The sequence below is a fragment of the Cucumis melo genome, chromosome 10 (genome assembly GCF_025177605.1).
Source record: "Cucumis melo cultivar AY chromosome 10, USDA_Cmelo_AY_1.0, whole genome shotgun sequence".
NCBI lineage: Eukaryota > Viridiplantae > Streptophyta > Magnoliopsida > Cucurbitales > Cucurbitaceae > Cucumis > Cucumis melo.
The window spans coordinates 13,249,062-13,259,884 of record NC_066866.1 but is presented as its reverse complement, the minus strand read 5'-3'; the positions used below and the strand labels follow the sequence as shown (position 1 = coordinate 13,259,884).

Below are 10,823 nucleotides of genomic sequence, written 5' to 3'. Positions count from 1 at the left end.
TAGCTACTTAATAACCTCAATCTCTCAATCCCAACATCGTCCAAGGGTTATGGGTAAATCAATATCAATATCACACTTAATGAGTATTCTAAAAATGGAAAAATTAAGCATTGAAACTTACCAAGAGCTTAGCAAATTAATCTTAACTTCAGTGGACAATCCTCTAACGGCCTAAATTTTGAATCCTAAATTATTGCCAAATAGCCAATTTCGGCTTCCTCACGACCAAACATCGGATAAACTCTCCCAATAATCCAAATCTAACACCTAAATATGGTGGATTTTATTATATTTAAGTCCAAACTTAATGGTGTTTCGTAAAACTTTAAGAAACACACTAAATTTACACTAAAATCATCAAATCCTTACCCAACCTTCAAGAAAGAAATTATGGCGACAACTTATAGGAACGAGGGCTTAATGGCCAATAACACACATGGCACAAATAAAAAAATAATATTTTTATTTGAGTAATAACCTTGGTTTAATTTGAAAAGTTTGGTCATTAAATAATTTTTCATACCTAGCTTTCCGATATGCATAATTTGAACCATCAAAGTAAGGAGGTCTAGAAGTAGATTAACATTCAGCAATTTCATTTGTCATAATACTCTAAAAATAAAGTTTATCAAGAAATTAAAATTTTAAAACCTCACTTTGATACCAATTGTTGGACCTATATGGCAACCCTAGAAGGAGATTAATAGGATTTACCCTACTAGAAAAAAGACCTTTCTTGACAGTTTTAGTTTTTATTTCTTGACGTTTTTTGAAAAAACCGTCAAAAAAGGGGTGAATGGAAGGAGAAACCGTTAAGAATTTTTATGGAAGGTCAATTTTCAGTTTTCTTGACGTTTTTTAAACGTCAAGTAATATGTACTTTTCCTTGATGTTTTGAGTATCTAAAAAATTCTTGACGTTTAAAATGTCAAGAATTTTTATAAAAAGGCGGAGAGGAGTTATTTTTTGAATTTCTTGATATTTTTTTAAACGTCAAGTAAGATCATTTTCCTTGACGTTTTAAAAACATCAAGTGCTATTAAATATATAAAAGAAAATATTGGGTTAATTTCTTCAAAGCTCTAGATGTGTCTCTATCCCTTTTAAAATTGTAAGTTCCACCAGATCCCTCACTTTTGCTGTGTTCACCGTTCGTCCGTCCCCGTTCACCGTCGTGTTCCACCTCTCCAAAAATGCATACCATATTCTTCACATTTTGTTCGTCCATCCAACTCTCTCCCTGCCACCGCCCTCTCCGATTATCTGTCTGTCATCATCTTTGACTCTCTCCCTATCGCCCTGTCTCCATCTCTCTCGTCTTCCTCTCAATCTACATTTTGTTACGTTCTTGTTTTTCTCCTTGGGGCTTTTATTTCTTCAAGTTTCAATCGATTAGTTTGTAATTTTTCTTTAATTTCTTTATTCTTAATATGATTTCCGCCTAAATTTTTCTAGGGTTTTTAATCGTAGCTTGTGGTGTGTCACATTCCAACCTAAAGATTTCTTCTTCCTCATTTGTTCAAGAAATTCAACTTGCTCTTCTTAGTTATCTACTAGTGCAGGTGTTTTCTGTTTTCATTTTTTTATTATTGAATCTTTCAGTTTCTACACTTTGGGAAATTGAAAATTTTCTTTATTCTGTTTCTTTCTTTATTGAAAATTTCTTTGTTCTAGTTTCTACTACTGGTGTAAGTCCCAACCAGCAGTTTCAAAAGCACTTTCAATATCCAATTTGATCACTTCACCTAGTTTCTTAGATTTAATTGGAGTTGTGGGGGATCCAGAAAAAATTGCCTCTAGAAATTCTGAACATTTAATTCAATTATAGCCTTATCTTTTCGTTCCTTTTGTAGTGGTAATTTATATTTTATGCCTAACCTTGCCTATGTTGAGAACCCAACCTATTATATGGTATTTTGCTCTGTTCTTATTTTGTTATTCTGTATGGTAATGTACAAATTCTTTCCCCCTCAATTTTACTATACTCCGAAGCCAATCACTTTGTCCTTCCAGACCTTGAAATTTGTACATCTCTATCAATTTAATTGGATCATACTATATATATCTGAAATTTTCTTATTACTTCTGCAGGTGTTATATTATCTTTTTAGAGTTGAACCATTTACAACTCTTACAATTCAGTTGCAATGTGGTAAATTTTATCACGCTGATCAGATGTTTTTTTAGATATTTTTGGTACTTGGAATCAGGTTCTAGAAGATATGAGTGATTTGAAGGAATTAGTGAGTTCATTGATTATGAGTGTTTTATCTTATTGTATATTATGTTGTTATTAATTTGTTTTAAGAACTCATCTACTTTCATCATTTACAAGAACGACTTGATTAAGTAATCATGTCGTTATCCAATAAAATGATGCTCTTTATTTCTCACAGGTTCCAGAGCTTTTTTTACCTTTCTGAGATCTTAACAAATGAAAACTCGATTGATTTTGGCACCACCCAATTAGGGCAGAACATTGGTAATCCTTAAGGAAAATACCTACTATTGAGTATTCGTATGCCAGTAAGTTTCTCATTTAGATGTTATTTAACATTCTAAATTTCATCAAACTCCTTCTGTGGGCTAAAAATCCAATTAACTTTATTCACAAACATCGGATGGCTATTGAGATCGAGCATATGTATCAGCACATCTGCATGAGTCGATTGATCTCATATTTGGGTAGGCTGTTTACTTCATTGAGGGTTTTCCTTAATCTTGTTTATTGGATTTTCAGTGTTTGTAAGTTGGTATAATTTCTTAATCTTTTTTCTTTTCGATCTCTCTTTTCTCTTCAATTTCTTAATCTTAATCAAAGAGGCAATATTTGCTAATAATGTCTTCTTTTACATTACTTTTGAGCGCACAATTGATATTGACAAAATATATGACCCAGTATTTTCACCTTGGTTACAATTGATTCCTTCAAATTTCAGGGTCTCTATTTAATTGTTTGCTTCCCCTAATTTCTGGAAACAGGTACAACAACGTGCCACACAAGATCAAATTGCCTACTTTGGTCAAACTCCATCTCAACTTTTGATTGTGCCTCATTTGAGGAAGAAGCCCTTAGCTGATGTCCTCCATCTCCAGGTAATGTCATGTTTGTACTTCTGATAATGTACATGCATGTGTATATGGGAATTTCATGTTTGTAATTTAACAATAGGGAAGCGACGAAGGTGACCTCTCTTCTTTTTTTGCTTGAGAGTATATTCTTAGGGAGAGGAGAAGGGATTAAATTTGTAATTTTGATGCATTGATCTTATTGAAAGACCAAAATTAACACAAAGTTGAATGACTAAATTTATAATTTGATTGTATAAGTTTTTGAAATTACAGAATAGTAGCTAAATAATGAAAAGAAAAACATTAACACAAAGTTCAATGACTTGTTGATCGAATGAATGGTTTTTCTTCAAGGAAAGTTTAAAAGTTTTAAAAACTGGGATATATACACATAACGACAACATATTTTGTCTTACACTAAATGACAATATATTATACTCTTAATTTTCATATTTTGTATTTAAGTATTTAAATCTGTAGTTAATTATTAAAATCGTACTAAAAAATGGTAATGGGCTAAAAATATATTTAAAACACTACAATCCACAAAGAACAGAGTCATAGAAGAATCACCTTCGTTATTATGGACATAAATGCAACTTCAGCACTTAACCATAATGTTCAGTTTTTTATTTTTAAGCCAAGTTAGGGACTAAAAAAGATTTTTAAGTCAAGAAGATAGAAAAGTGAGTCATTATTTGCTTCTCATTTCAGGAAAATAGTTCTTGGAAAAGGTTTTTAGAAGGCGAGATCACTCTCAAGGTTGAAACAGGAGAGATGATCTCAGCTGAAGCAGTGGAAGAGTTAAAGTTGTTTTTTGGAAATAGATATATCATACTAAAGAATGTCTTGTATGTACCACAAATAAAAAGAAATTTAATATCTATTTTTTGTATTTTGGAACACATGTATAGAATATCTTTTGAAATTAACGAAGCATTCATTTTCTATAAGGGTATTCAAATCTGTTCTGCTATACTTGAAAACAACTTATATAAGTTAAGACCAACACGAACAAATCTTGTCTTAAATACTGAAATGTTTAGAACAACCGAAACTCAGAATAAAAGACAAAAAGTTTCTTCTAATATCTATTTATGGCACTTAAGACTTGGTCACATAAATCTCAATAGGAATGGGAGATTAGTTAAAAGTGGACTTCTAAGTGAGTTAGAAGATAACTCTTTACCTCCTTGTGAATCTTGTCTTGAAGGAAAAATGACTAAGATCTCAGAGCCAAAATACCTTTAGAGTTTGTATATTCGGACTTCTGTGAACCAATGAATGTCAAAACTCAGGGAGGGTACAAATATTTCATTAGTTTTATTGATGATTATTCTAGGTATGGTCATGTTTACCTAGTTCATCATAAGTCTGATTCTCTTGAAAAGTTCAAAGAATATAAGGCTGAAGTTGAGAATGAATTAGTTAAAACAATAAAGAAACTTCGATCAGATCGAGGTGAAGAGTATATGGACTTACGATTCCAAAACTATTTGATAGAACGTGAAATCCAGTCACAACTCTCTGCATCTAGTACATCTCAGCAGAACGGTATATCAGAAAGAAGAAACCAAACCTTGTTAGACATGGTTCGCTTTATGATGAGCTTTGCTCAGTTGCTAGATTCCTTTTGGGGATATGCTTTAGAAACAGCTATCTATATTTTGAACAACGTTCCCTCTAAAAGTATTTCAAAAATACCTTATGAGCTATGCAAAGAGCATAAAGGAAGTTTACGTCACTTTAGAATTTGGGGATGTCCGACACACGTGTTGGTGCAAAACCCTAAAAAATTGGAACATCGTTCAAAATTATGCGTATTCATAGGATATCCAAAGGAATCTAGAGATAGTTTGTTTTACGATCCTCAAGAAAATAAAGTATTTGTATCAAAAAATGTCACATTCTTAGAGGAAGACCACATAAGGGATCATCAACCTCGCAGTAAATTAGTATTAAATGAGATTTCCAAGAGTGCTAAAGATAAACCTAGCTCATCCACTAAAATAGTTGATAAAACTAAGCAATCTGGTTAAACACATCCTTCTCAAGAGTTTAGAGAGCCTCGATGTAGTGGGAAGGTTGTTCATCAGCCTGATCGCTACTTGGGTTTAAGTGAAACTCAAGTTGTCATACTTGATGATGGCGTAGAGGATTCATTAACCTATAAATAGACAATGAATGATGTAGATCGTGACCAATGGATCAAAGCCATGGACCTCCTGTCTAGACTCTAGTAGATCAACCAAATGATGTAAAACCTATTGGTTGCAAATGGATATACAAGGGAAAACGAGACCAAGACGGTAAAGTACAGACTTTTAAGGCTCGACTTGTGGCAAAGGGTTATACCCAAAGAGAAGGAATGAACTAACATTTTCTCCCATTGCCATGCTTAAGTCAATTAGAATACTCTTATCCATCGTCACTTTTTATGATTATGAAATTTGGCAGATGGATGTCAAGACAGCTTTTTTGAATGAAATCTTGAGGAAAGTATCTATATGGCTCAACTAGAGGGATTTATAGAAAATGGTAAAAAACAAAAGGTTTGTAAGCTTCGGAAATCCATTTATGGTTTGAAGCAAGCATCTAGATCCTATAATATAAGATTTAATACTGCGATCAAGTCTTATGGTATTGAATAAAATGTTGACGAACCTTGTGTTTACAAAAAGGTCGTCAATTCCATTGTAGCATTCTTAGTTTTATATGTAGATGATATTCTACTTATTGAGAATGATGTAGGTTATCTTACTAAAATCAAGAAATGGTTAGTTACGCAATTTCAAATGAAAGATTAGGGAGATGCACAATTCATTCTTGGAATCCAAATTGTTTGAAACCGTAAAAATAGAACACTAGCCATGTCTCAAGCATCTTATATTGAAAAATCTCGCCTAAATATAAAATGCAGAATTCCAAAAAGGGTCTGCTGCCTACAAATATGGAATTCATTTGTCAAAGGAACAATGTTCTAAGACACCTCAAGAGGTTGAGGATATGAGAAATATTCCCTATGCTTCCGCTGTTGGGAGTTTGATGTATGCAATGTTATATACTAGACCTGACATTTGCTACTCAGTAGGGATGGTCAGTAGGTATTAGTCTAATCCCAGATGTGATCACTGGAAAACCTTTAAGAATATTCTAAAATATCTTAAAAGAACAAAGAACTACATGCTCGTGTATGGTACTAAGGATCTGATCCTTACTGGGTACACTGATTATGATTTCCAAACGGATAAAGATGCTAGAAAGTCTACATTTGGATCAATATTCTCTCTAAATGGGGGAGTAGTAGTGTAGAGAAGCGTAAAATAAACTTGTATAGCCAACTCAACAATGGAAGCTGAATATGTAGCAGCTTGCGAAGTAGCAAAGGAAGCAATATGGCTAAGGAAATTCTTGACAGATCTGGAAATTGTTCCAAATATGCACCTGCCAATCACTTTATACTGTGACAATAGTGGTGCAATTGCAAATTCACAAGAACCTAGAAGCCATAAACAAGGAAAGCATATCGAACGCAAGTACCATCCTATTAGGAAAATTGTACATCATGGAGGCGTTGTAGTGATCCAGATTTCTTCTAAGCAAAACATTGCAGATCCTTTTACAAAGCCCTCACGGTTAAAGTGTTTGAGGGTCACCTACAGAATTTAGGTCTACGATGCTTGTAAACTAGGACAAGTGAGAGATTTATTGGGCATGTGCCCTAGTTTATTATATTCATATGTTTATTGTACTCATATCTCTTATTCTCTCATGGTTAAATTCAAACATTTTTATCCCACTAGGAGTTTTAGTCAAAGTGCGAGTTTGTTGGAATTTATGTCCTAAAACTCATAGTTTGTAATCATATTCTATTCAATAAAGCCGTTATTGAAAAATTGAATACTATAATCTTAAATCCAATAAACTAAGATCCCAAGGCTATTTTGAGTAAACTTGAACTTTATGTAGAAACATAAATATGGATTAAGTTTAAGTAAATAGCCCAAATAGTTTATAGTATATGAATAAAGGTTGGACGCCTTATTCAAAGATATTATGGATGCGGCCCGTTTTGTAGTTAGTATAAACGAGGTAATCTTAAATCGTTCATGTAGAGACATGAAAGTGGGGGTGTCCTATGTAAAGGGTTTACATAAGACAGAACCATGAAATAGTCACTTTTACGTTATAACGTCGTTTACTGTTCAAAACTGACTATCTCGTTTATTGATGATCTAGGTAACTTAATCTTAATCCTGAGTTAACTGTGAACTTCTGTTCACACGAGATTATCCTTAGATCTGCATAGGTGGGGGCAACTCATTAGTGTTGGCACAATAAGCCTCTCATTTCAAGGATAAGATCGAGTGGATAGATGGAAACATAGGGTGTAAGACGGAATTCACTCCTACATGCTTTAGGGTTAGTAGATAGGTTGTTCCCTTAAGGACTGAATCCAAGTCTTGAACAAAGGGTCCCCACCCTCTCATTGATCCGAGAGAGATTCAGTTTATAGGTTGGACCTTAAACTAATTATTTAATAGTGGATTAGTGGAACTTAAGGAAAAAGATGTAGTGTTGGGGGTAAAACGGTACTTTTTGACCCAGCCAAGCTTAGGAACAACCTGTGAAGGATTAACTTACTGATCATGGTTATATCAAATGGACACAAATATATCTATAGTGAGGGGAGTGCAACTACGACTTTAATGGAATGACTCGTTAGTTCATGAATGTTGATTAGCTTGGTATAAAAGAGTTTTGTCTATTAATCTTAGATCATTGGAACCCATGATTTATAGATCCATTAGGTTCCCCTACTAGCTCATATGAAATAAACTTAGAACAGTATAATGGAATGAGTCCAATTATTCGATTTTGGAAAGGAGAGAGAAATCAACAAGTATATGTGATATAGCCATCGGTTTAGATTATTGATAGAGTTTTATGTTTAAATATGATTTAAATATTAAAGATATGAATACGGAGTCATACTCAGAAGCTCAGAAAAGATGGAAATAGTCAAAGTTGTAAAAAGTCAAAATGATTGATTTTTGACTTTTAAAAGTCAAACTTTGACCGGCAATATATTAAAAAATAATTAGAATCTTGAGAAAATGAATGCAGATTCATGCTCAGAAGGTTGGAATTAGTCAAGGAGGTTAAAATGGTAAAAAGCCAAAATGTTGACTTTTTAACTTTGACTAGAAAGATCAAATGACCATTTTGCCCATTGACCAAAGTTAGTGAGAAAATCCAACAATTTGTTGGGTAATTCCACTAACTCTTAGTGGGTTATGTGGAAGCTCATGGTGGTGATACCAAGCCCGATAAGAGAAAATGGAATGGTGTTTAATTCCACTAAAGGTTAGTGGAAAATTAGGTGTTGAGATTTTATAAAAAATTTACAAACAATTTTGCATGTAATTTTCTTATAAATAGCTTATTTTTCAAATTGAAAAATACTTTTTTGTTTTTTGAATTTTAGAAAAAAGATTTTTCCATCTCAACCCTAAAAAAGTCTCAACCCTCCAAATTCCATCTTTTTCTTATATTTCCTTCATTGAACGGATCCCACAACTCAACTCTAAATCTAGAGATTAGTGAGTCAACTCTAGTAGAGGTCCGGGATCATGTTCGTAAGGAGGTTTTGAAGTATCGAAAAGCTACAAAGGTAAGGTTTTTCCTAAACCCCAAGTATCTAAAATAAGTTTAGATGCAATTAGAGTAATCTTTCGATCTTTTTCCACTGTGTTCGTATGTTATATCCTTCAAATACTTGATCAATTGTTCTAAGAGTTGTAACGTGAGTTTCATTCTGTGGTTGTTTTAGATGTTTAAAAATGGAAAAGGAATGGAGATTTGATTTCATATGGTGTTTTTGCACCAATGAGTCAAGCGAGACAATAAAATCATTTAATTATTAACTTTATTTCTTCAGGATCATTGATGTCCGCAATCTATGATAAGAGGAAGGATGAGGATGAGTTTCTCTATGTTACATACAGTAGAGAGAACACATTTGGATGACGTTTACCATTGTTCTGACACTTTGTTGTGACCATAAATTTTGTTGTGGTTGTCATTCTGGAACTTTATGTATATAGATGGTATACTTTTGGGCTAAGTTAGTTAATTAGAGGATGTTGAGTTGAATTCTTGGAAATCTGATGGAATTGTTTATATTGGTTTTGTAAATGATATAAATATTTGCAAAGTTTTGAAAACGATATGGTGAAAGGTTTGATGAATATTGTCGTTTATATGTATTTATGGAACAACTGTTGAACCCCTGTACAGGACCAATGGGAGCATACTGCAGAAACAAAAATATAATTGAATTACAATTAAAAAAAATAGAAAAATGCTTGATGGTTTTAAAATGTCATAAACAATTGCATTCTTGACGGTTTTTAAATGTCATAAACACTTATACTCTTGATGGTTTTAAACTATCATGAAAATTTGTATACTTGACGGTTATAAACTGTCAACTTCACTATTCTTGACGTTTTTACCAACCGTCAAGAATTTTGACTTTCTTGACACTGGCTTCAATGACAGTGTTAAAACCGTCAAGAATAATAATCCTTGACCGTTTAAAACCGTCAAAAGAGTCTGTTTTTGTAGTAGTGTTAATTAAACTTATTAATAAACATGTCCAAATTAGGCTAAATAAATAATTTTTAAATTAAATTAATAAAAATCCTAGCTAATCTATACGGTATAACTAGATTGATAAGAAGTATGTAACAGAATATACAATCAATCTCAACAAACGAGAATATGCAACTAAAATTAAATGTAAAAATAATTAGGAAAGAGTTAAAGAAGAAGATACTGCAATTTTATAGTGGTTTGATCAAACTCCACCTACACCTACTTTCCTATGCTCCTCTCGAGATTTTAATTGAAAACCTTATTTTGACTATTTCCACAAATTAAAGCTTAATCTCTATTTTGCTTCTTTTTTGGGTTCAAGAGCAAACTTAATTCTTTCCATAGATTATGATCGAATTGTTATTACCGACAAATTTGAGCAAATTTAGCATAAGCTTAGAAGGGCTCGCCCCTCGCAATTTTATGTATGTGTGTATGTGTGTATATATATATACTGAAATGAAACTAATTCTAGAAGTTAACTCGTGGTAAAATTGTCTTCTAAATTTTTTTAGACTTATATTCAAGCCTCGTTTTAGCATACTTCTGTTGGAATAAATGGTTGTTATTTATGTTTCTTCATGAATGGATACAATTCATGAGTGGATGCATCACTTCATGAAAACCTAGTAACTATTTGTATTTTTTCATGAATGGATGTATCACTTCATGAAAAGTATTAATAACTAAAAGGACATGACTTTTTGAATGGCCATGAAAAGTATATAAATAAGATCATTTTTCTATTTAGTTGAAGGCTAGATCATTGTGATCTATAATTTATTGTCTTCTTTAAAAAGAATTCTCTCCATTATCCACAATCTTTGACGTTCGGTAGATCTACAAAACTTCGTTCATTGATCTTCTAGACGAGGTGCTACTCTTAGAAGAAAGTTGATATGTTCTATTCTAGAAGACAATTACTCTCAAAACTGAAGCACTAGGGTGAGTAAATTTGTCTTAAGAAGACAATCGTGAATTCGTTGGGCTCAGATCTATAATACATATATGTTTTTCTGTTTTGTTGTATTGATAATTTTCATAACAATCTTAAGACAAATTTATCTTTTATGGTAATACTTGAAAACCCC

The 10,823-nt window shown here is 32.6% G+C and overlaps 1 long non-coding RNA gene across 1 annotated transcript; it reads left to right on the top strand.

Moving 5' to 3' along the window:
- Positions 1-1,132: 1,132 nt before the first annotated feature.
- Positions 1,133-9,209, top strand: LOC107991502 (uncharacterized). Its single transcript, XR_007824106.1, has 4 exons — positions 1,133-2,152; positions 2,397-2,685; positions 2,983-3,096; positions 9,014-9,209. It is a non-coding gene; the product is annotated as an uncharacterized LOC107991502 (long non-coding RNA).
- Positions 9,210-10,823: the final 1,614 nt, after the last annotated feature.